This window comes from Panthera leo, chromosome E1 (assembly GCF_018350215.1).
Source record: "Panthera leo isolate Ple1 chromosome E1, P.leo_Ple1_pat1.1, whole genome shotgun sequence".
Lineage (NCBI taxonomy): Eukaryota > Metazoa > Chordata > Mammalia > Carnivora > Felidae > Panthera > Panthera leo.
In genome coordinates, this window is record NC_056692.1 from 17,311,872 (window position 1) to 17,338,552 (window position 26,681).

The 26,681-nt window shown below is 40.1% G+C and overlaps 1 protein-coding gene across 2 annotated transcripts in view; it reads right to left on the reverse strand.

Moving 5' to 3' along the window:
- LOC122207389 (translation initiation factor IF-2-like) overlaps positions 1-26,681 on the reverse strand; it is a 73,624-nt gene that overhangs the window by 13,188 nt on the left and 33,755 nt on the right. Inside the window, exon 3 of one of the 2 annotated variants that reach the window (XR_006196814.1) lies at positions 17,336-17,627. The exons of the other annotated variant lie outside the window; for it this stretch is intronic. The gene's annotated coding sequence lies outside the window, so the exon portion shown is untranslated. Of the gene's footprint in view, positions 1-17,335; positions 17,628-26,681 lie in introns of those variants that run through there. 2 annotated transcript variants of the gene reach the window in all.

Consider the following 26,681-nt stretch of genomic DNA (forward strand, 5'->3'; position numbering starts at 1 on the left):
AGACAGAGAGAGACAGAGCATGAACGGGGGAGGGTCAGAGAGAGCGGGAGACACAGAATCGGAAGCAGGCTCCAGGCTCTGAGCCATCAGCACAGAGCCCGACGCGGGGCTCGAACTCACGGACCGCAAGATCGTGACCTGAGCCGAAGTCGGACGCTTAACCGACTGAGCCACCCAGGCGCCCCAAGACATTGATATTTTTTAAAAGCTCCCTAGGTCATTAATGTGCAGCCAGGATAGAGAACCAATTTCTAGGGTGTTATGGACTGAATGTTTATGTCCCTTCAAAATTCCTATCTTGACGCCCTAACCACCAATGTGACGGTATTTAGAAGTACGGCCTTTGGGATATAATTAGGTTTAAACAAAGTCATGAGGGTGGGAAAACAAAAACTTCTGCATGGAGAAGGAAACCATCAACAAAACAAAAAGACAACCTTCTGAATGAAAGAAGATATGTGCAAATTCATGTCAATAGAGGGTTAATACTCAAGCTATATAAACAACTTGTACAACTCAACACCAATAGACCCAAATAATCCAATAGAAAATGGGCAGAGGAACTGAGTAGACATTTTTCCAAGGAAGATATACAGACGGCCAACAGACAGCTGGAAAGATGCTCAATATCACTCATCAGCAGGGCAATGCAAATCAAAACTATAATTAGATATCACCTTACGCTTGTCAGAATGACTACCATCAAAAAGACAAGAGATCCCAAGTTTGGTAAGGATGTGGAGAAAGAGGAACGCTTGTGACCTTCTGGTAGGAATGTAAATTGGTACAACCACTGTGGAAAACAGTATGGGGTTTCCTTAAAAAATTAAAACTAGAAATACCATATGATCCAGTAATTCCACTACTGAGTATTTACCTAAAGAAAACAAAAATACTAATTCAAAAAGAAATATATGCATCCCTATGCAGCATTATTTACAATAACCAAGATATGGAAGCAAAACAAGTGTCCATTAAGATGTGGTATATACATGTACAATGGAATATAAACTCAGCCATGAAAAGAATGAGACCTTGCCATTTGAGACATTATAAATAGACCTACAGGTTATTATGCTAAGTGAACCTAAAAACCAAAATAAATAAACAAACAAGCAAGCTAAAAGCAGAAACAGACCCATACATACAGAGAACAAACCAATGGCTGCCAGAGGAGCGGGGGTGGGGGATGGGCAAAATGGGTGAAGGAGAGGGGTAGGTATAGACTTCCAGTTATAGAATGAATAAGTCACAGAGATAAAAGATACAGCACAGGGAATATAGTCAATGGTATTGTGATAGCATTGTATGGTGACAGGTGGTAGCTACACTCGTGGCAGGCATAGAATAACACATAGACTTGTCAAATCATTACATTGTACACTTGAAACTAATGTAATAACATGTGCCAACTATGCTTAAAAAAAAAGTGTGAGAGAGGGGCCCCCATGGTGAGATTAATAAGAGGAAGAGACCAGAGCTTTTCCCCAACCTGCCATGGGAGGAAATAGCAAGAAGGCAGCCGTCTAAAAGCCAGGGAGAGAGCCCTCACCAAGAACCCAATCACATTGACATCAGGATCTTGGACTTTCCAGCCTACAGAACTGTGAGAAATCAACATCTTTGTTTAAGACACCCAGTCTACATATTTTATTATAACAGCCTGAGCTGACTAAGACAAATGAGAATCCACTGGCCTTTCATATGCATGTAGTGGTGAACTGATTTTCAGCAAATAACCATTATTTGGAGCACTTTGGAACACTGCCTGGCACATAGCAAATGCTCAATAAATGTTAGCTATTGGAGTAATAGCAATATTAGCATTATCATCACCATCATCAAGTAGATAACCACAGGGTGTTAGACACTTCCTTTAATTTTCAATAATGAATTAAAGATGCATTATTTTTCTGATAAAGACATTAAGACTTAGAAGAGTGAAGTCGTTTGACCAAAGTTTCAGACTCAGGATTGAAATTATGACTGAAATCTGAATGTTTTTAATTCCACTATGTTAATGGCAGGAGAAACAGCTTCCTGTTTAGTTACTTAGAATAACAATTCCCAAGACTAATATTATTATTCATACTTAACTCGATTCCTTGGACATCAGCCACTTTTTTTTTTTTTTTTTTTCCAGATTAGGCCCTCCAATGCTAAAATAAAAGTCATAATGGGCTAAAACCAAATACAGGTGGGCAGACATTTTGGACCTAAAAACCCAACAGTTTTAAAATTCCACTTCTGGTATTTATCCAAAGAAAACAAAAACACAAATTAAAAACGATATATGCACCCCTATGATCATTGCAGCATTATTTACAATAGCCAAGATATAAAAGCAACCTAACTGTCCATCAATAGATGAATGGATAAAAATGATGTGGTATGTGTATATACAATGGACTGTTACTCAGTCATAAAAAAAGAATGAAATCTTGCCATCTGTGACAACATGGATGGACCCAGAGGATACTATGCCAAGTGAAATGAGTGAGACAGAGAGAGACCAATACCATCTGATTCATTTATACGTGGAATCTAAAACCCAAACCAAACAAACAAAACAACAGAGACGGACCCACAAATACAGAGAACAAACTCGTGATTGCCAGAGGGGAGGTGGGATGGGGAGGTGGGTGATATAGGTGCAGGAGATTAAGAGGTACAAACTTCCAGTTATACAATAAACAAGTCAAAGGATGTTAAGTACAGTGTCGGAAATATAGTAAAGAATATTGTGATAACTGTAGAGTGACAGGCAGTAACCACACTTTTCATGTGAGCATTTTGTAATATATATAAATGCTGAATCACTATGTTGAATACTGGAAACTAATATAATATTGTATCTCAACTATACTTCGTTAAAGAAAAAGAAAACCCTAATGGCCACATCTGGTAACAATTACCCTTGCAACCTATAAGAGACTCTTAAATACAGAGAACAAACTGAGGGTTGCTGAAGGGGAGGTGGGTGTGGGGATGGGCTACATGGGGGATGGGCATTAAGGAGGACTTGTTGGGATGAGCACCGGGCGTTATATGTAAGTGATGAATCACTAACTTCTTCTACACCTGAAAGCAGTTTTACCATATATGTTAACTAACTAGAATTGAAATAAAAATTTGAAAAGAAGTGTTTGCAAATGTACGTGTAGAAAACAACAACAACAATTAACCTTATTTACAATACAGAACCTCCTCCGGTGCCTGGGTGGTTCAGTTGGCTAAGCATCTGACTTCAGTTTAGGTCATGATCTCACCAGTCGTGAGTTCCAGACCTGCCTCCGGCTCTGTGCTGACAGCTCGAAGCCTGGAGCCTGCTTCGGATTCTGTCTCCCTCTCTCTCTGCCCCTCCCCCAATCACATTCTGTCTCTGTCTCTGTCTCAAAAATAAATAAACATTAAAAAAAAAACAAAAAAAACCCCAAAACAATACAGAGCCTCAGGCTCATACGCTATCCCTTGAGGCTTGAAGAAATCAGATTGCTAAAGACAGCCTTTTTCTAGAGGTTCATTTCTTATCGGTACTCATGCCCTTCTACCCTCCTTATTTTCTACAAACTGTTCATTTTCTAAAAACTCAGAGGATAAAGCTCGGAAACGGGTCCAGAAGATGGGAAAAAGTGAGGAGAAGTGCTATTGTTGACATTATCCCAATATTCCCAGAAACCCAGGTCAGGCCAGGACATTTTTGGTGCCCTAATTATTTTACTCTGTCCAAAACTGGATCAGGTTTTTGACAGTCTGACTTCCTTTTGATGAGAGAAAAACCCAGAGATGGGCCAGATTCCTGCCAGGAAGCCCTACATTTCACTTGGCTAATATTCTTTCATAAAGAACCGAATCAAAGTCCTCTCTTTTGTGACATAATGTTAACATTTTTCTCTGTGATCCTCACATTGGAACTACCTTTGTTACAGCATTTGTTATTGTATTACTTTTTAAATGTTTATTTTCATTTTTGAGAAAGACAAAGAGAGAGAGACAGAGAGAACATAAGCAGGTGAGGGGCAGAGAGAGAGGGAGACACAGAATCTGAAGCAGGCTCCAGGCTCTAAGCTGTCAGTACAGAGCCTGACATTGGACTCAAACTCACAGGCAGGGAGATCATGACTTGAGCCGAAGTAGGACACTTAACCGATTGAACCACCCAGGCGCCCCTGTATTAAAAATGTTTGATTACCTGTTGCTCCCCTTCATCTTGCTATGAGGAAATAGAAATTTATCTCTATTCTCCCTCTAACAGTAGCAATTACAAAGTGGTTGATACATTGGAGATGATCAAGAAATGATAGCTAAACAAATTGATGCACAGGGGATGCCTGGATGGCTCAGTCAGTTAAGCGTCCACTCTTGATTTTAGCTCAGGTCACGATCTTACGGTTTGTGAGTTCCAGCCTGGAGTCAGGCTCTATGCTGACCGCAGGGAGCCTGCTTGGGATCCTCTCTCTCCCCCCTCTCTCTCTCACAAAATAAATAAACATTAAAAAAATGCACAGTTGCAGAGGATATACTTTTGCATTATTTGGACCTGTATCTTTGTATCATAGTACATGATTAATTAGATGATAAACTTCAGTTTGCTCTATTCATCCTTATATCTTCCACAGCATCAGTTTTCAAGAAATATATGTTTTTTTAAATTTAATTAGAAAAAAATTTTTAATGTTTATTTTTGAGAGAGAGAGAGAGAGAGTGCACGTGCATGAGCGAGTGGGGGAAGGGCAGAGAGAGGAAGAGAGAGACAGTCCCAAGCAGGCTTTGCACTGTTAGTGTGGAGTCTGAGGCGGGGCTCAATTTCAGGAACCGTGAGATCATGACCTGAGCCAAAGTCAGGAGTTGGATGCTTCACAGACTGAGCCACCCAGGTGCCCTCGGCAGGGCAGAGGTTTAAATCAAACCCTGGCTCTTCTAGATTCTAGCTGTGAGACGTAGCATAGCAACTGCATAGAATAAACCTTTATTTTCCCATCTCTAAAATAGGGATGATAAAAATAGTACTTACTGTAGCTACCCAATGAAGACTAAGTAAGGTCATGCAATAAAGCACAGAGCACATAGTGATTATTCAGGGAATGTTAGTTCTTGTTATTATTAGTGTTATCAGAAGACGGTGTGAGGAGATCTGCCTGATAGGATGAACACATGGTCCACATCGGGGGCCTGAAGGCTGGAGTGCAGTAAGTGATGTGGGGCAAATTGATAGAGGCTGTGGTATTTGTATTTATTTTCAAAAGGTACATGGAGATTTAGAGGGAAGAGAAGATCTCCAACCCCAAGAAGGAAAGGAATTAACTGTGGGATTTTTGAGATCAAACACAACAGCTAGGTGGCAATAAAAACACAGAAGGAAAACTGCAGATGGGCAAATTGTTGAGTAAAAAAAGATAGGAAATGAGCACTAGTTGGATGATGATAGCTGTATTGATTCTAGATTCTAGCTGTATTGAGAACCCTTCTCTTTTCTAAATTGGATTTGTATATGGGTAATAAACCTTAATTTTAGGGGCGCCTGGCTGGCTCAGTCGGTAGATCATACAACTCTTGATCTCAGGGCTGTAAATTCGAACTTTGTGTTGGATGTAGAGATGGCATAAAAATAAACTCTTGGGTCGCCTAGGTGGCTCAGTCAGTTAAGCATCTGACTCTTGATTTGGCTCAGGTCGTGATCTCACGGGTGTTGGATTGAGTCCCATGTCAGGCTCTGTGCTGACAATGTGGAGCCTGTTTGAGATTCTCTCTTTCCCTCTGTCTTTGCCTCTCCCCTGCGCACGCACATACGTGCACTCTCTCTCTCTCAAAATAAATAAATATTTAAAAATAAATGGACAAATCTTTAAAAAGCAAACAAAACAAACTCTTAATTTTATTTACTCATGTATTTGCTCATTCACGCATTCATTTATTTAACAAAATGTACACACCAGAGACAATAAGAGTACCTACCATATAGAGTTGTCATGAATTAAATGGATTAATTCCTGTAAAGCACAGTTCATAAAGTTGCTTTTGTACATCCTATTAGGGAATTAGATCTGAGCTTCTAAGAGTTGTTTTCAACCTGTTTATATTAAGGCTCACCAGTTAACTGGCAACCCAGAGCTGTTGTGTTCCATGTTCTTGTTAGAAATATAGTCTAGAACTCACTGCCATTCCATAGTTTTCAAAAGCTTAGCTGGGAAAAATAACCTTTGTGGAGAATATACAACAAGTTTATCCATTTACCATTTTGAGGACTTTTTGAGGTCTTGGATCTCTTTGAAATTTAATGAAAGCAGGAGTTCTCAATCCAAAAAGTCTTAAAATTCAATGAGCTTTTGTTTATGTGGGTTATATCTACCAATAATTACTATATTAGAAATTACAATAAAGAAATAATTATTTTATTTTAAAATAAGAATAAACAAATTGCTTGTTGACAGAAATAACATATTTTTATGAAATGTAACTATATTTTCCAAAACAACAAAAAAACGTAATAAAAACAGTGTCACTGTTTTACATTTTTACCAAGTTCTTTAATGTCTGCTTTAGCTAGATTTTCATATGTGCCTCCACATTCAGTCTGTTGCAATATGTTGTTTTTAGCTGAGGTATATGAAGAAAATATGGCCTCATGTAGATATGCATTTGGAAAAGGAAGAATTATTTTAATAGAGTTTTCAGAAAATTGTGGTTATTCTTTGATACTACATGGAAACTTAACAAGTGGTAATTTCTTTTTATTTAGTGTTTATTTATTAATTTGGAGAGGCGGAGAGAGTGCAGTTGGGGAGGGGCAGAAAGAGGGGGAGAGAGAGAATCCCAAGCAGGCTCTATGCTGTCAGCACAGGGCCCCACGTGGGGCTCCATCTTACAAACTGTGAGACCAAGACCTGAGCTGAAACCAAGAGTCAGACATTCAACGGACTAAGCCACCCACGTGCCCCAACAGGTGGTAATTTCTTGAAGTTTAGTGGCAGTGTAGAATCTGAAACCATCATATCAATGAGCTTTTTGGTTTTTTTGTTTCATTAAAATCCGCTGGTCTTTCTTGTTCTTTGAATGGATCTTTTACACCTTAATTGGTCATTTGAAAATATTAGTTCACTGGGTTATGAAGAGCTTCCAAATGCTGACACATTTCATTATACACTATTTTATTTATTTAATTAATTAATTTATTTACTTGTTTATTTATTTATTTTTATTAAAGTTTATTTTTATTTATTTTGAGAGAGAGATAGAAAGCAAACGGGGGAGGCGCAGAGAGAGAGGAACTCAGAATCCCAAGCAGGCCGTGTGCTGTCAGCTCAGAGCCTGATGCAGGGCTCCAACTCACTACCCATGAGATCATGACCTGATCCGAAGTCAAGAGCTGGATGCTTAACCAATTGAGCCACCCAGGTGCTCCTATTTTTTTTAAGATTCTATTTTTAAGTAATCTGCACACCTAATGTGGGGCTCGAACTCATGATGCCAAGATCAAGAGTCACATGCTTTACCAACTGAGCCAGCTAGGCTCCCCTTCATTATACAATGTTTTTTTTTTAATTTTTATTCATTTTTTTAAGTTTATTTATTTTTGAGCGACAGCATGAGTAAAGAAGGGGCAGAGAGAGGGAAGGAGAGTGAGACTCCCAGGAAGGCTCCATACTGTCAGTGCAGAGCCCGAAGCGGACCTCCAACTCACGAACTGTGAGATTGTGACCTGAGCCAAAATCAAAAGTCGGATGCCTAACCGACTGAGCCACTCAGGCGCCCCTAAGTTTTTATTTATTTTGAGAAAGAGAGAGAGACAGAGTAAAGGAGGTGCAGATAGAGAAATACAGAGGATCCCAAGCAAGCCCCACACTGTCAGCACAGAGCCCAACATGGGGCTCGAACCCACAAACTGCGAGATCATGACCTGAGCCAAAATTGAAAGTCAGAGGCTTCACTGATGGAGCCACGCAGGTGCCCCACACAATATTTTAAAAACAAATGTATCATCATCAGAAAAATCTTTTAAGTACGGGGAAGCTGTTGAGCTCATGGTGGTCGAAATAAGTTTTCTAAAATTCTAATCTTGGTTTGAAAATTCAAATTTTATCATTGGCAGGAAAGGCTGTCAATGATTTTTCGGGAAGTTCAGGCTCACTTTGTTCGCTTCTGAGAAAATTTCAGCCAAGTGTCCAAGTCTGCACAGCCATAGTTTGTTAGTCATTGTCTCAAGTAAAAATGGTAGTCAATGGGAAAAGTAGCTACCTCGGGTCACGACTCAATGAATCATTTAACTATTTTTCCTCCAGACCAGCCATCAGTTGCTCTTACACATGCAGCGCAAGTGCCTCATAAATCCTTCCCATTCGTCATACAGACCAGTTAAAGGCACAGTTCCTGAAGGGTCAAGACTGAATAAAATTAATAAGTTTCACTGCTTCATAGAGGATATTCTTAAGTGAAACAGCATCCTTTTTTTAAAAATTGCAAGTAGATGGCAGTAAAGAATACAATGAGTCCTAGTATGGTTTGGTGCCACCACTTGATTTGTGTTAAAGCATTTGCAATTTTTTTTAAGTTTATTTATTTATTTTGAGGGTGGGGTGAGGGGCAGGGAGAGAGAGAGAGAGAGAGAGATGCACAGCCTGACAGGGGACTCCATCGCACCATTCAGGAGATCACGACCTGAGATACCAAGAGTCAGATGCTTAACTGAATGAGCCAGCCAGGTGCCAGGCATTTGCAATTTTACCCACCATTTGTGCAAATGGCAACATCTTGGTGTTAATATGCATATAAACCATTCTCCCCTACCCCAAAGATTCCCAGATCACACTTTGAATATTACTGTTCCAAAGGCTTTCTACCCAAAGTATTTTCTGAAGATCAGCAGTGGCGTCAGAAGGGCAGACTCTCAGGCCTAACCCCAGTTATACTGAATCAATATCTGCATTTTAACAAAATCCTTAGGTGTTTGGTATCGTATTAACTTTGCACATTAGAATCACCTCATGACAGGGCACCTGGGTGGCTCAGTCAGTTAAGTGTCCGACTTCAGCTCAGGTCATGATCTCACGGTTCGTGGGTTTGAGGCCTGCGTCGGGCTCTGTGCTGACAGCTCAGAGCCTGGGGCCTGCTTCAAATTCTGTGTCTTCCTCTCTCTCTGCCCCTCCCTGCTTGCACTCTGTCTCTGTCTCTCTCTTTCTCAAAAATAAATAAACATTAAAAAATTAAAAAAAAAAAAAACAGAACTACCTTGTGAACTTTTAAAACATTGCCATATCCAGGCTCCCCAAGACTGACTAAATCAGGATATCTGGAGACCCTGGCATTGGTATTTTTTAAAAGCTCCTCAGGTTATTCTAATGTGTGGTTAAATTTGAGGACTACTGCTCTAGACTTTCCCCTCACAGAAAAATACATCTACTCATGGACACATTTTCCGCCTGTTTAAAAAAGACTTTCTTTGGGCACCTGGGTGGCTCAGTTGGTTAAGTGTCCAACTTCCGCTCAGGTCATGATCTCACCAGTTTGCAAGTTCAAGCCCTGCATTGGGCTCTGTGCTGACAGCTCAGAGCCTACAGCCTGCTTCCAATTCTGTGTCTCCCTTTCTCACTTTCTGCCCCTTCCCCGCTCATGCTCTGTCTCTAAGAAGTAATAATTAAATGTTAAAAAATAAAAAAAAAAAAAAAAAGACTTTTTTTTTTAGAGCAGTTTTAGGTTCACAGGAAAATTGAGAGGAGGGTACAGAGGTTTCCCATATACTTCCTGCCCCCACACACGTAGCTTCTCCCATTATCAACATCCCCACCACAGTGGTACATATGTTGCAATTGAATCCACACAGACACATCATAAACCTTCAAAGTGACACAGCATTTTTGTATACAATTCTAGAGAATTTGGAATACCTTAAATGTTGCTCATGAACCCCAGTTCAAGAACTTTTACACTAATCCTTTAAATAAAAGAAGCGTTGATCTAATAAAACCAGAAGAGAGTTGCTTATCTTCTGGAGAGCAGAATAAAAATAAAATAATAATAATGTAGTAATTAATACAATAATTATTAAATTATTATACTAATAATTAAAATTATTATTCTTATTTGCTTTTACTGAATGGTATATGGCTGTAATGTTTTCAGCTTTTATTAGAGGCACTGTAAGAAACAGCCCTTCAAAATTGATCTCCATGCTTACCATAAGGAGGATGCTGTTGAAGGTGACATTGCTCACAAGATTTGCAATCAGAGAAGACACAGGAAAAATTGATGTCAAGCCTTATCTTCAGGAAAAGTAGTGATTTTCCTAAAAACAAGGCTGCTTTTGCCTGTGAACACTGCCAGTACTGTTGTAACTGATCACATTTTCATCTTTTTGTTAGTTGCCAACGAGCTTAAAGTAAAAGTTGTTTTTGACCTTATTAGCAAGTACATAGAACTTCATGGTATGCATGTTTTTGTAATTCCCTCATTCTTGGCTCTATTTTACTTGCCTCCCCTTATATGCCCTTTGCTTCACCTTTCTTATATATACTTTACATATATATATGTATATATTTAAGTTTATGTATTTATTTTGAGAGAAAGAGAGAGAGATCGTGAGCAGGGGAGGGGCAGAGAGGGAGAGAGAATCCCAAACAGGCTCCATGCTGCTAGCGCAGAGCCTGACATGGGGCTTGAACCCACAAACCATAAGATCAAGACATGGGCTGAAATCAAGAGTTGGAGGCTTAACTGACTGAGCTACCCAGGTGCCCCTTATATATAATATATTTTGTCTTGCTCTTTGCTTTCACAACTTTCTAAGCCACCTTAAGTTCTCTTTGCAATAAGACAAACTATAGATGAATGAATTAATGAGTTCAATTATAAAATAAGGTGATTCCATAAAGCCCCATCCTGGAATCTCCATTAAAGACAGAGCTAGTCATTTTTCTTAGATGGGCTTTTAGATCAGATACTCTAAATGTATTTAATAGCCATGAAATAAATATTTATTATCTACTTTCTGTCAGGCTCTAGGCTGGGCAACTCATCAAGAAGTAAAGGAGCCCACTTTTCTTTTTTGCCCTAGAAAACAAGATGTTTATTCTGCCCCGTAAGCACCCGCTTTTCTTTCTTTCTTTTTAATGTTTATTTATTTTTGAGAGACAGAGAGACAGAACACAAGCAGAGGAGGACAGAGAGAGGGAGACACACAATCTGAAGCAGGCTCCAGGCTCTGAGCTGTCAGCACAGAGCCTGACGCAGGGCTTTAACTCACGAACCATGAGATCATGACCTGAGCCAACGTCAGACGCTTAACTGACTGAGCCACCCAGGCGCCCCCAGCTTTTCTTTTTTAATAGAAAAGCTAAATAGAAGGGAGGGAGTAGACAAGTCCTCCAAGTGAGAATAGAAAAAAGTTATTGCTGATTTAAAAATCTTTATATTCTTTGACCTGGTAATTCTGCTTCTGAAAATTATCCTATGAAAATAATTCAACAGAAGAATAAAAAAGTATATATGTGAAGGCGGATTATCTTTATCATAGTGAAAAATAGGTTTTTAAGTAAGAGTGTCAGATGGGCAATAGTAACAGCTACTTCTTAGAAACGTGTGATAATTAAATAAGAAAATGCACGCAAACTACTTGGTGTAGTGCAAGGCAAAAAATAAATGCTTAATAAAAGATGCCTGGCATATATAGTCAACTAATATTTGACAAGGTGTCAAGAATACACCATGAAGGAAGAATAGTCACTTCAATAAATAGTGTTGGGAAAACTGGATATTCATATGGAAAAAAATAAAACTGGACCCCTATCTCATGCCAGTTGCAAAAATTAATTTGAAATGGATTAAGGACTCCAAATGTAAGACCTGGGACCATATAGTTCCCAGAAGAAAACATAGGGAAAGATGTTCTTGACATTGGTCTTGGCAATGATTTTTTGGATATGACACTAAAAGCACAAACAACAAAAGCAAAAGTAAACCAGTAGGACGACATTGAACTAAAAAGCTTCTGCACAGCAAAAGGAACAGTCAATAAAATAAAGAGGCAACCTATGGAATGGGAGAAAATATTTGCAAATCATATGTAAGATAAAGGGTTAATGCCCAAAATATATAAGGAAGACATAAAATTCAGTAGCAAAAAACCCCCAAATAATCTGATTTATAAATGAGCAGAGAACAGGAATAGACATTTTACCAAAGAAGACATGCAAGGGGCGCCTGGGTGGCGCAGTCGGTTAAGTGTCCGACTTCAGCCAGGTCACGATCTCGCGGTCCGTGAGTTCGAGCCCCGCGTCAGGCTCTGGGCTGATGGCTCGGAGCCTGGAGCCTGTTTCCGATTCTGTGTCTCCCTCTTTCTCTGCCCCTCCCCCGTTCATGCTCTGTCTCTCTCTGTCCCAAAAATAAATAAAAAACGTTGAAAAAAAAAAGAAGACATGCAAATGGCAAAAAAAAAAAAAAAAAAAACAAAACAAAAAACCATGAAAATATGCTTAGGTATAAAAAATATATTTTAGTTTTAAGTTATTTCTATGCCCAACATGGGGCTCAGATTCATGACACCAAGATCAAGAGTTGCATGCTCCTGGTGTCTGGCTGGCTCATTTGGAGGAGCATATGACTCTTGATCTTCGGGTCATGAGTTCAAGCCCCACGTTGGGTTTAGAGATTACTTAAATGCATAAAACTTAAAAAAAAAAGATTAGAAAAAAACCTGTCACATACTCTATTGACTGAGTCAGCTAGGAGCCCTAAAAAGATGCTTAATTTTACTAATCATCAGGGAAATGTAAATCAAAACCACAATGAGGTATCACCTCACACTTGTTAGAATGGTTCTTCCTAAAAAGAAAAGATGTAAGAAATGCTGTCGATGATGTGAGGAAAATGGAACCCTTGTGCACTGCTGGTGGGAATGTAAACTGGTAATAGCCACTGTGGAAAACAGCATGGAGGTTCTTCAAAAAATTAAAAATAGAACTACCATATGATCCAGAAATCCCACTTCTGGATATTTATCCCGAGGAAATGAAATTGCTATCTTGTAGAGCTATTTGTGCATTTCAGCATTGTTTACAACAGTCAAGACATTGAAACCACCTAAATATCCATTGACGGATAAATGGATAAAGAAAATGTGAGATTATATATATATATATATATATATATATATATATATATATATATGGAATATTATTTGGCCACAGAAAGAGAAGGAATTCCCATTATTGGTGACAACATGGAAACTTAGGACATTATGGTATGTGAAATAAGTTAAACAGAGAAATGCAAATACTGTATGGTCCCACTTACATGTGGAATCTAAAAAAGCTGAACTCAAAAACAGAGAGTAGATTGGTGGTAGCCGGGGGGGGGGGGGGGGGCGGGGGGCGGGAATGGGTGCAGGTGGTCATAGGGCATAAACTTCTAATTATAAGAGGAATAAGTCCTGAGAATCTAAGGTATAGTATGGTGACCATAATTACAATACTGTCATGTATACTCGAAAGTTACGAAGAGACTAAATCGTAATTGTTCTTACCACCACCACCACAACAAAATGGCAATTATGTGAAGCAGGGGGGGGGGGGGAAGGGGTTAACTAACTTTATTGTGGTGAACATCTAACAATATATGTGTATATCAAATCATCGCAGTGTACCTTAAACTTACATAATGTTATATGCCAGTTGTATTTCAATAAGGATGGAGGAAAAAGGTGGCTGGTCTTATGCTAGCAAGCAATCCACACCTCTGCAATGCTGATCTCCCCCTCTCTCCCAATCCTTCACACTCACACTTTAACAGACACTTGTACATTTACAGAGCTGCCTTAGGGAAGGCAGGAGAGCCATACCCAACCTCTGTTCCCCTGTCCTTCAAGTAGATCCCTGCTACCTCAATTTCCTAACTTTTATATATACATTACCTTAGAAATAGAACCTTAGAAGTTTATATATACATTACCTTAGAAGTAGAAGTAGAATTTTTGATGAATTTCTTGGGGGTGGAAGCTCAGAGAAAGAAAAGAATCAAGAATGACTCAGGCTTTTAGTAACTGAGCGGATGGTAGTGTCATTTACTAAGAAGGGACAAGCTCTGGGAAGGTCAGACTTGGAAGAAAATCAAGACTGATAGAAAAGAAAAGAAGGTCCAGGACCAAGCCTCAGGAAGCAACAGTGTGCTAGGTATTTGTCATGTTTTTAAAATATATCCACAGTGGCGCCTGGTTGGCTCAGTCGGTTACACTTCTGGCTTCGGCTCAGGTCACAATCTCATGGTTGGTGAGTTTGAGTCCTGCATCAAGTTCTCTGCTGTCGGCATAGAGCCCGCTTTGGATCCTCTGTCCCCCTCTTTCTCTGCCCCTCCCCTGCTTGTGCTCTCCCTCTGTCTCTGTCAAAATAAATAAATAAACTTAAAAATATATATATGTATATATGCACAAAATCTTTGATACTCCTGTCTTCAAGCTTGATCCGTTTCCCTTTGAATGTGGGCTGGACTTAGTGGCTCGCTTTTATTGAACAGAATATAGCAGGAGTGATGGTGTTTGACTTCAGAGACTAGATCATTAAGGACATTACAGCTTCCTCCTTGCTCTCTCTCAGATCACTTGAGGAAGCATTTGTGGGAGGTGGCACACAAAACAGCCCTATGGAGAACTTGACTTGAGGAGGAACCTGATAGCCTCCTGCTATCAGCCATATGAATGAGCCCTCTTGTTAGCAGTTCCCACAGCCTTCAGGGAACTATAGCCCTTACTGACATCTTGGTCTCAACTTCACGAGAGACTCTGAGCCAGTTAAGCAACTCACTTTCATATTCCTGACCCTCAGAAACCGTGAAATAATAGATAGTTGGTTTCAGCTACTAAATTTTGGGGCAGTTTGTTGACCAACAAAAAATAGCTAATAAAATACTTTGCCTATATTTCCTCTGTTTTTTACAGCACTCAGGTAAATGGTATTATTTACACCCATTCTACCAAAGAGAGAACTGAGGTTCAGAAATATTAACTGGGAGGATGACGGAATACGGGGCATTCTGGGCTCACCTCATCCCCTGGATACAACTAGGAGGCACCCACATCAGGGTAAATAACCAGAGAATAACCCAAAGACTGGCACAACAGATTCTCTATAGCTGAATGTAGAGAGGAGGCCACAGTGAAGAGGTCAAATAAAAAGTGAAGGAATAAAACGTTAACTGATTTGTCCAAAGACTCTTAGCTAGTGATTTTTGGAACAGATGGTAATTTATGGAACTAGATTTGAACTCACACTAGCAACAACTCTCATGTTGTTTCCTTGCCTTCTGTGTGTGTGTGTGTGTGTGTGTGTGTGTGTGTGTGTGTGTGTGTTCTCTCTTTTCCTTTACCCTCTCTTCTTCCCCTCCATACAACTCTCTCCTTTCTATAATTGCAACTCTCACTCTGTGGATGACCCCAAATCTGTATATTTCATTTAAGTTTCTCCTGAAGTCTCGTTTTATGTTTTGATTTTTTGAGTGTACAAAACTTAACCTGTTCAGGGTGTCTGAGTGACTCAGTCATCTAAGTGTCTGACTCTTGATTTCAGCTCAGGTCATGATTTCATGTTTCCTGAGATCAAGTCCTGCGTCGGGGTCTTTGCTGACAGTGTGGGGCCTACTTGGGATTCTCTCCCTCCCTTTCTCTCTCTGCCCCTTTCCTGCTCACACACACACTCTCTCTCAAAATTAACAAATAAATTAAAAGCAAAACAAAACAAAACTTAACCTGTTCCAAACTGAAGACATTAGTTCCTAATCCAGCATCTCTCAGCCTGTCCAAAATAAAAGGGTTCATCATTCTGACTTCCTCTTTCCTTTTTTTTTAAAAGATTTTATTTTGACTGAGGTGGCTCAGTCAGTTAAGTGTCCAACTTCAGCTCAGGTCATGATCTCATGATTCGTGTGTTCAAGCCCCACATTGGGCTCTGGGCTGTCAGCACAGAGCCCACTTTGAATCTTCTGTCCTCCTCTCTCTCTGCCCCTCCCCTGCTTGCACACGTGCTCTCTCTCAAAAATAAATAAACATTAAAAAAATTGGTGGGGGGGGGGGGCACCTGGGTGGCTCAGTCGGTTAAGCATCTGACTTCAGCTCAGGTCATGATCTCACAGTTTGTGAGTTTGAGCTTTGAATCTGGCTCCGTGCTGACAGCTCGGAGCCTGGAGCCTGCTTTGCATTCTGTGTCTCCCTCTCTCTCTGCTCCTCCCCAGCTTACACTCTGTCTCTCTGTCTCCCTCTCAAAAATAAACATAAAAAAATTTTTTTAAATATTTTATTTAAAAAAAAAATTTTTTTTTAACGTTTATTTATTTTTGAGACAGAGAGAGACAGAGTATGAACGGGGGAGGGTCACAGAGAGAAGGAGACACAGAATCCGAAACAGGCTCCAGGCTCTGAGCTGTCAGCACAGAGCCCGACGCGGGGCTCAAACCCACGAACCGTGAGATCATGACCTGAGCCGAAGTCGGACGCTTAACCGACTGAGCCACCCAGGCGCCCCTTAATATTTTATTTTTAAGCAATCTCTATACCCAGTGTGGGGCTTGAACCCTCAAGATCAAGAGTCACAAACCAAGCCAGCCAGGCACCCCCAAAAATAAAATCATGAAAAACTAAATTAGTGCTACATGTCTATTGCAGAAAATGTGGACAAGCAACTATTTTTTAAAATTTAAAATTATCTTTTTTTTTTAAGATTTTATTTTATTTTATTTTATTTATTTTTTTTTTTAAATTTTTTTTCAACGTTTTTTATTTATTTTTGGGACAGAGAGACAGAGCATGAACGGGGGAGGGTCAGAGAGAGAGGGAGACACAGAATCGGAAACAGGCTCCAGGCTCCGAGCCATCAGCCCAGAGCCTGACGCGGGGCTCAAACTCACGGACCGCGAGATCGTGACCTGGCTGAAGTCGGACGCTTAACCGACTGCGCCACCCAGGCGCCCCTTAAGATTTTATTTTTTTAAGTAATCTGCACTCATCGTGGGGCTCGAACTCACATCTCTAAGATGAAGAGTTGTATGCTCCACTCACTGGGCCAGCCAGGAGCCCCTTAAAATTATCTTTAAACAACAGTATGAATAACTGTAAATAAGGAACTTGTGAAATGAGTTAGAGAACATCCATACAATGGAACATCAGGCACCAATTAAACATTTTCAACAAGAAGAAGTAAAGTTTAAATTTTATATTATAGATAAAGTCAACTTTCTAAACTATAGGTAATACTTGCAGGGCAATACTCATTTTCCTAGATATAGGCTGAAAAACAAAAGAAATGGATATATTCTCTTCATTGTCCACAGACTTGCTTCTCTTATATTCTTTAGCTTGGAGAATGGCAGGCAGTACCATCCATTCAGTTGCAAAGCCAGAGACCAAAGAGTTATCTTTAACCAGTCTCCACTGCTCACAGCTACAGCCATAGGCAACTTCTTCCATCGCTTTGTTCTCTTCCTGCTGCTCAACAGATTCCTAGTGCCTCTTGCCCAGACGACCACAGTGTTATCACAGATCTCCAGGATTTTAGAATCTCCGTCCTCCAACCCATCTTCCACATCGCTGCCATAGTTATCAACCCTAGACTCTCATAATAATAAATAATTTTTCTGCTGTTTGCTTCTAAGACCTACAGGAGAAAGTTTAACCACATAATAGACTCTCAAAATGACATGACTTTACTTATACCTAGTAATACTGTGGTTTTTTTCTTCTTTGCCTGACAAATTCCATCTCATTGTTTTATGGTGTCTTCATTTTTGAGAGAGAGTGTGTGAGTTGGGGGAGAGGCAGAGAAAGGAGAGACAGAGGATCCAAAGTGGGCTTTGGTTGACAGCAGTGAGCCAGGATGCGGGGCTCCAGCTCACAAACCATGAGATCATGACCTTAGCTGAAATAGGATGCTCAAGCGACTGAGCCACCGAGGCACCCCAATTCCATCCCATTAAAAAACATTTTTTTTAGGGCCACATGGGTGGGTCAGTTGGTTGGGCGTCCAACTTCATCTCAGGTCATGATCTCTCATGGTTTGTGAGTTTGAGCCCCTTGTTGGACTCTTTGTTGTCAACACAGCTTTGGATCCTCTGTCCCCCCCCCCCCCCTCCGCCCGCCCCTCCCCCACTTGTGCTATCTCTCTCTCTCTCTCTCTCTCTCTCTCTGTCTCTCTCTCAAAACAGATAAATAAACATTTTAAAAAAGGGTTTTTTAAATTTTTTTAAATTTTTTTTTAAATTTATTTATTTATTTATTTATTTATTTTTTTTATTTTTGAGACAGAGAGAGACAGAGCATGAGCAGGGAAGGGGCAGAGAGAGAGGGAGACACAGAATCGGAAGCAGGCTCCAGGCTCTGAGCCATCAGCACAGAGCCCGATGCGGGGCTTGAACTCACAGACTGTGAGATCATGACCTGAGCTGAAGTCGGACACTCAACCGACTGAGCCACCCAGGTGCCCCAAAAAGGTTTTTTTTTAATGTTTATTTTTGAGAGGGGGGAGGGGCAAAGAGAGAGAGAGGGAGAGAGAGAATCCCAAGCAGGCTCTGCACTGTCAGCACAGAACCTGATGTGGAGCCCAAACTCACAAACTGCCAAAACTATGACCAGAGCTGAAACCAAGGGTCGGTCACCCAACCGACTGAGCTACCCAGGAGCCCCTCCATCTCATTTTTAAACACAGCTCAAATGTCACTTCCTCTCTGAGTCTGCCAACATTACCGTACCCTTTGTGCTTCCAAAAGCTCTTTGCCCATACTCCTTTTATGACACTTATTATATTATACCACCCAGTTTAACAATGCTTATTATCTAAGAATTATCTTTATCTCACTTTTTTTTTTAACTTGTTACTTCTTTGTTTCTAGAAGGAAGCACAATACTATATGGGAAGTCAGAAACCCATTTTATATTAATCTTAGCAAATGTTTTAATGTACCATTTAAAATATCTATGTTCTTTTTTATTAAAAATTTCTAATGTTTATTTTTGAGAGAGACAGAGACAGAGAGCTAGTGGGGGAGGGGCAGAGAGAGAGAGGGAGACAAAGAATCTGAAACAGGCTCCAGGCTCTGAGCTCTCTCTCAGCACAGACCCCAACTTGGGGCTCAACTCATGAACTATGGGATCATGACCTGAGCCGAAGTAGGAGGCTTAACCGACTGAGCTACCCAGGTGCCTCTCTATGTCCTTTTAAAAAAATGTTTATTTATTTTTGAGAGAGAGAGAGACACAGAGCATGAGCAGGGGAGGAGCAGAGAGAGAGAGATAAACACAGAATTCAAAGCAGGCTCCAGGCTCTGAGCTATCAGCACAGACCCCAATGCAGGGCTCGAACTCATGAACTGCAAGATCATGACCTGAAGTCAGATGCTTAACCCACTGAGCCACCCAGGCACCCCCACGTTCTTTTTTTAAAAGTAAGCTCTATCCCCAGTGTGGGGCTCAAACTCATAACCCTAAGATCAAGAGTGGCACATTCTACCAACTGAGCCAGCCAGGTTCCCCTAAAATATCCATGTTTATATTTGAATTGAGTTGGGGTTGAAAGCAAAGCACAGAAAATGGAAGGAAATCTCTTATCTTTCACAATTAATTAATTGACTCTGGGATATAGTCATTTTGGGTTTTTTGTTTGGTTTGTGTGTGCATGTGTGTGTGTTAAAGTAATCTCTAGGGGTGCCTGGGTGGCTCAGTCAGTTAAGAGACTGACTTTGGTTCAAGTCATGATCTCGCAGTTGGTGGGTTCAAGCCCAGTTAAGCATCCAACTCTTGATTTCAGTTCAGGTCATGATCTCACAGTTTGTGAGTTCAAGCTCCACGTTGGGCTCTATATTGAGTGTGGAGCCTGCTTGAGAATCTCTCTCCCTCCCTCTCTCTCTGCCCTTCCCCATCTCATCCTTTTTCTCTTTCTCTCAAGATAAATAGATAAACTTTTAAAAATATAAATAATCTCTATACCCAACATGGGTTTGAACTCATGACCCTGAGATCAAGAGTCGCATGCTCTTCTGACTGAGCCAGCCAGGAGCTCTGTCATTTAGTTTTATTAAGGCCAGATTGTTTTTTTTTGTTTGTTTGTTTTGTTTCAAAGACCTTATTTTTCAGTAACCTCTAAATTCAACGTGAGGCTCAAACTCACAATACTGAGATTAAGAGTCACATACTCCACCAACTGAGCCAGCCAGGTGCCCCAAGGCAAAATTGTTTTTGAATAGATTTTTTTGAGTAGATATTTAAAATCTATATTTATGACATGGAAAATTTTTTGATAGTTTTTCATCAAAGTGTGGAGTGATGGCACGTCAAAAAAATATCAAGAATTCTGAGTTAATGTTTAAAAATATATCTTTTTTTTTTTTTTTTTTGGTCTATGGCAGCTAAAGATGATTTCATTTGGCTTTTCAACTGTTTATATTTTTACAAGACGTGTTCTTCTTTTCATATATGTTTATTCTTTGTTTCTCTTTTTTAATATATGTGCATTCCCTGCTTCCTCTTTCTTTTTTTTTTCCCTTTCTCTTTTTTTATTTATTTTTTAAAATTTACACCCAAGTTAGTTAGCATATAGTGCAACAATGATTTCAGGAGTAGATTCCTTAGTGCCCCTTACCCATTTAGCTCCTCCCCCGTCCCACAACCCCTCCAGTAACCCTATGTTTGTTCTTCATATTTAAGAGTCTCTTATGTTTTGTCCCCCTCCCTGTTTTTATATTATTTTTGCTTCCCTTCCCTTATGTTCATTTGTTTTATATCTTAAAGTCCTCATATGAGTGAAGTCATATGATATTTGTCTTTCTCTGACTAATTTCACTAAGCATAATGCCCTCTAGTCCATCCATGTAGTTGCAAATGGCAAGATTTCATTCTTTTTGATTGTTGAGTAATACCCATTGTATATATATACCACATCTTCTTTATCCATTCATCTGTTAATGGACATTTGGGCTCTTTACATACTTTGGCTATTGTTGATAGTGCTGCTATAAACATTGCGGTGCATGTGCTTCTTCAAATCAGCACACCTGTATCCCTTGGATAAATACCTAGTAGTGCAATTGCTGGGTCATAGGGTAAAAATTTATCTTTTTCTAAGTTTACTTATTTATTGAAATAGAGAGAGAGAGAGACAGAGAGTGTTGGAGGGGCAGAGAGAGAAGGAGAGAGAGAGAGAGAATCCCAAGCACAGAGCCTGACATGGGGTTTGATCTCATAAACAGTGAGATCAGTGAGATTGTGACCTGAGCTGAAATCAGGGGTCAGATGCTTAACTGACTGAGCCACCCGGGGCCCCTAAAATTGTATCTTTCTATACCTAGTTGCAGTATAGGTTTTTAGATTATAAAACATGGTTACTGGAGGCGCCTGGCTGGATTCTTGATTTCAGCTCAGGTCATGATCTCACAGTTTGTGGGATGGAGCCCTGCGTCGGGCTCTGCGTGCGGAGAGTGTAGAGGCTGCTTGAGATTCTCTCTCTCTCTCTCTCTCTCTCTCTCTCTCTCTGCCCCTCCGGGCTCACTCTCTCTCTCGAAAATAAATAAACTTAAAAAAAAAAAAAGAAACATGGTTACTGTAGTTTCGTATGCTAGAATTTGTCTGTGTCAGACAGGACTCTATGTTGCAAATGTTAGAAAATCCAACCAGAACTGCCTAAACAAAAATATAAAACAAAACAACAAAAGTTTATTGGTTCACATACCACTCAAACAGTTTCTTGCTTCTGATAGAGTTTGATCCAGGACTCAAACAATGTCTACTTCCTTGGTGATGACTCCATTTTCAGGCAGGCTCTCTCTTCTTGGTGCCAAGCCAGCTGTTAACAGGTCCTGGAGTTATGTACCTCTATCTGGCAGAAAAGATTTCCCTGATAGCTGGAACAACAGTCCCAAAACTTAGGTCTTATTAGCCCTGCATATCCTGTCTTGGGACATATGCCCATTCCTGAACCAATTTGGGCGTTAGGGGAGTTAAGGGGAATATGAGATACGGTAATTGGCATGAGTTGTTATCCAAGAGTTGCATATGCACAGAAAGAGGAAAGTGAAAGGGAAAATATTGGATCAGCCATTATTTTAAAATATGCTTTCCATAGGAGAAATGCCATAGTCATCAACCACAATATTTATGGAGCTTCTAATTTTAGAAACAGCTTGAAGGTCATTAGACTGATTTTTATTGCTTCTGCTTGCTTGCTACAGGAAATTTATTAAGGAAAAAAAAAGACAATCAATAATTGTCTTGATATTTCTTGGTAAAGTGTAAAATTATTTTTCTTTAAAAAAGATTTTGTTCTCATCATTTCCTCCAATCTTTCTGTTTTTTCGTTGTTTGGAATTTTCATTTCTGCCAGCAGGAATTTCATCTTACACAGGTCGAATACTGGGAGTGCTGTTAGTAGATTTCAGGGCAGTATTTTGAGTTCGGGTGGATTGTAGAATAAGGATGGCTTCATCAACTCGGGCATGGAGAGACTCAGGACATTTGAGCATATGAAGAATTTCAGCATCATCCATCTCCAATAATATGCCAGAGTTTTCTCCATCTGGAGTTGGGTGAACAGATTGAATCAGAGGAACCAGCTTCTCATCCAAGATCTTCTGAGTAATAGCTGATGCTAACACAGATACATTCAACATATCATGACCTTGTCTACAAACAGGGTTAGGCTTCTGGATGGATGATGGTCTTTCTACTTTAAACTTTAGAGGCCTGTGAACACCTGAAACACCTGCAACTTTTTTGAATCCTTGAGTCAGACATGGTCTTGAGGCAGAAGTTAGAAGGTGAATAGCCAAGGTCTGGGTTGTTGGACTGGTGATCTGATAGGCTGGCTTGACTGCTAGAAGTTGCGGTGGTCTGCAGGTGCTAAATGATGATTTAGGTGCTGCTGCTGAGGGGATACCACTGCATATATTGGGATAGATGAGGTTTGGCCCTGACCACAGGCTTGCAGAGTTGTGCACTTCCGTGTTGTCTGAAGGACAATTGGCATGAAGTTACTTGATGTTGCTGCTGCCCGTGAGAGTTGATGATAGCATTACCTCCAATTCCCGTAGTCTCCATTTTCTCCATTTAGTGCTTGGTGAGAGCCTGGCGCTCCTCCTTGCTTTGTGCAATGGCCACATGCAGTGGTTTGGTGCTCACAGTTCTTCCATCCATTCCCATGATGGCTCGTTTGCTTCCTCGGGAGATGTAACGCAAGTGAAGCTGAAGACTTGGCTGCAGCCAGCCTCTCTAGTGACCTTGGCACTAGTGATTGTGCCAAAGTGGGAGAATTCTCTTCTTAGCCATTGATTAACAATAGCATCTTCAACATCTTTCACATAAAGATTAGCACCCTTGCACCTGGTGGGTTTACCGTTTTATTTGCTCAAATTTGTGCTTTAATTCAGATCGTCTCTCTGCTTCGTTCTGTGCCCTACCGGCATAAACTGGTTTCCATTAAGGATTTTTCAGTGTGTGCCTTTGATGGCTTTCTGAGCATTTCCAAAATTCTCAAAAGTTACAAACCCAAAGCCTCTGGAGTGTCCACTTTCATCAGTCATTTGGTGTTAATTTATGTATTATGTTTCAAAACCCTAAAGACTTCACCAAAAAAACCCCCATCAGAACTAGAAAATGAATTCAGTAAAGTTGCAGGATACAAAATCAATGTACAAAAATCAGTTGCATTTCTATACATTAATAACACACTATCAGAAAAGAAACTAAGAGGGGCACCTGGGTGGCTCAGTCGGTTAAGCATACGACTTTGGCTCAGGTCATGATCTTGCAGTTCACAAGTTCAAGCCCCACATCAGGTTCTGTACTGACAGGTCAAAGTTTGAAGCCTGCTTCAGATTCTTTGTGTGTGTGTCTCTCTGCCCCTCCCCTACTTATGTTCTGTCTCTCTCTCAAAAATAAATAAAAACATTTTAAAAATCAGGGGCGCCTGGGTGGCTCGGTCGGTTAAGCGTCCGACTTCAGCTCAGGTCATGATCTCGCGGGCCGTGAGTTCGAGCCCCGCGTCGGGCTCTGTGCTGACCGCTCAGAGCCTGGAGCCTGCTTCGGATTCTGTGTCCCCCTCTCTCTCTGCCCCTCCCCTGTTCATGGTCTGTCTCTCTCTGTCTGAAAAATAAATAAATGTTAAAAAAATTTTTTTTTAAATAAAAAAAACATTTTAAAAAGTAAAAAAAAAAAAAACAAAAGGAAACTAAGAAAATAATCCTATTTGCGAATGGAATAAAAAGAGTAAAATACCTAGTAGTAAATTTAATCAAGAAAGTGAAAGACCTGTACATGGAAAACAATAAAACACTGATGAAAGAAATAAGGAAGGCACAAATAAATGGAAAGATATTCCCTGCCCATGGATAGGAAGAATTAATATACCTAAAATGTCCATATTACCCAATGCAATATGCAGATTCAATGCAGTCACTATCAAAATTCCGATGGCATTTCTCACAGAAACAGAACAAACAATCCTAAAATTTGCATGGAACTACAAAAGATCCTGAATAGCCAAAACAATCTTGAGAAAGAAGAACAAAGGCATCACAGTTCCTGATTTCAAACTATATTACAAAGCTATAGTCATCAAAACACTATGGTATTAGCATAAAAAGACACATAGATCAATGGATCAGAATAGAGAGCATAGAAATAAACCCACACATATATAGTAAATCAATGACAGAGGAACCAAGAATATTAAATGGGAAAAGGTAGTTCCTTCAATAAATGGTGTTGGAAAAACTGGACAGCCACAGAAAAGAATGAAACTGGACTGCTATCTCACCCTATAGACAAAAATCAACTCAAAATGGATTAAAGACTTGAAAAGTAAGACCTGAAACTATAAAATCCCTAGAAGAGGGACGCCTGGGTGGCTCAGTTGGTTAAGCATCCAACTTTGGCTCAGGTCATGATCTGACAGTTTGTGCGTTCAAGCCCCATGTCAGGCTCTGTGCTGACAGCTCAGAGCCTGGGGCCTGCTTTGGAATCTGTGTCTCCCTCTCTGTCTGCCCTTCCCCCTCTTGTGCTCTGTCTCTGTCTTGCAAAAATAAACAATTACAAAAAAATTTTTTAAATCCCAAGAAGAAAATGTGGATGGTAAGCCCTTTGACATTAGTCTTTGTGATGATTTTCTCGATTTGACACCAAAAGTGAAGGCAGCAAAAGCAAAACTAAACAAGTGGAACTACATCAAACTAAAAAGCTTTTGCATAGCAAAGAAAACCATATGCAAAACAAAAAGGCCATCTATGAAATGGAAGAAAATATTTGCAAGCCATATATCTGATAAAGGGTTAATATTCAAAATATATCAAGAACTCATAAAACTCAATAGCCACAAAACAAAACAAAAAGGCAAACAATCCAATAAAACATAAGCAGAGGATCTAAATAAACATTTTTCCAAAGAAGACATACGGATAGCCAACAGGTACCTGAAAAGGTGTTCAACATCACTAATCACCCAGGAAACGCCAATCAAAACCACAATGAGATATCACCTCACAACTGTTAGAATGGCTGTTACTGGGGAGTCTGGGTGGCTCAGTCAGTTAAGTGTCCGACTTCAGCTCAGGTCATGATCTCACGGTTCATGAGTTTGAGCTTGGCATCGAGGTCTGTGCAGACAGCTCAGAGCCTGGAATGTGCTTCAGATTCTGTCTCCCTCTCTCTCTGCTCCTCCCCTGCTCATGCTGTTTCTCTCTCAAATATAAATAAACATTAAATAATTAAAAAAAATTTTAATCTTTATTTATTTTTGAGAGAGAGAGAGACAGAGCATGAGCAGGGGAGGAACAGAGAGAGAAGGAGACCCAGAATCCAAAGCAGGCTCCAGGCTCTGAGCTGTCAGCACAGAGCCCGACGCAGGGCTCGAACCCACGAACTGCGAGATCATGACCTGAGCCGAAGTCAGATACTTAACTGACTGAGCCACAGGTCAGTTGCCCCAGGTGCCCCAAACATTAAATACATTTTTTAAAAAAAGAATGGCTATTACCAAAAAGAAAAGAAATAACAAGTGTTGGTGAGGATGTGAAGAAAAGGAAACTGATATGTGCATTGTTGGTGGGAATGTAAACTGGTGTAGCCACTATGGAAAGTAGTGTGGAAGTATGGAAGTTCCTCAAAAAATTAAAAATAGAACTACCATGTGCCAGCAATTCTACTTCTGGGTATTCATCCAGAAGAAAGGAAAACACTAGCTTGAAAAGATATCTGCACCCCCATGTTCACTACAGCATTACTTATAATAGTCAAGAGATGGAAGCAACCTAAGTGTCCATTATGTATTAATAGATAAAGAAAACGTGACACAGGTGCACGCATGCACACACATGCACACACACACAATGGGATATTATTCAGCCATAAGAAAGGAATCTTGCCATTTGCAGCAATGTGGAAGGACTTTGATGGTATTATGCTAAGTGAAATAAGTCAGAGAAAGACAAATACTGTATTCCCTCATTTATATGTGGAATCTAAAACAAACAAACAAAACAAAACTCATAGATATAAAATAAGTAAGTCCTTATTAGGTTGTGATGTGCAGCATGGTGACTACCGTTAATAATGCTCTACTGTATACCAGAAAGTTGCTAAGAGAGTAGATCGCTTAAACATTCTCACCAGAAGAGGGGTGCCAGGGTGGCTCAGTCGGTTGAGCATCCGACTTCAGCTCAGGTCACGATCC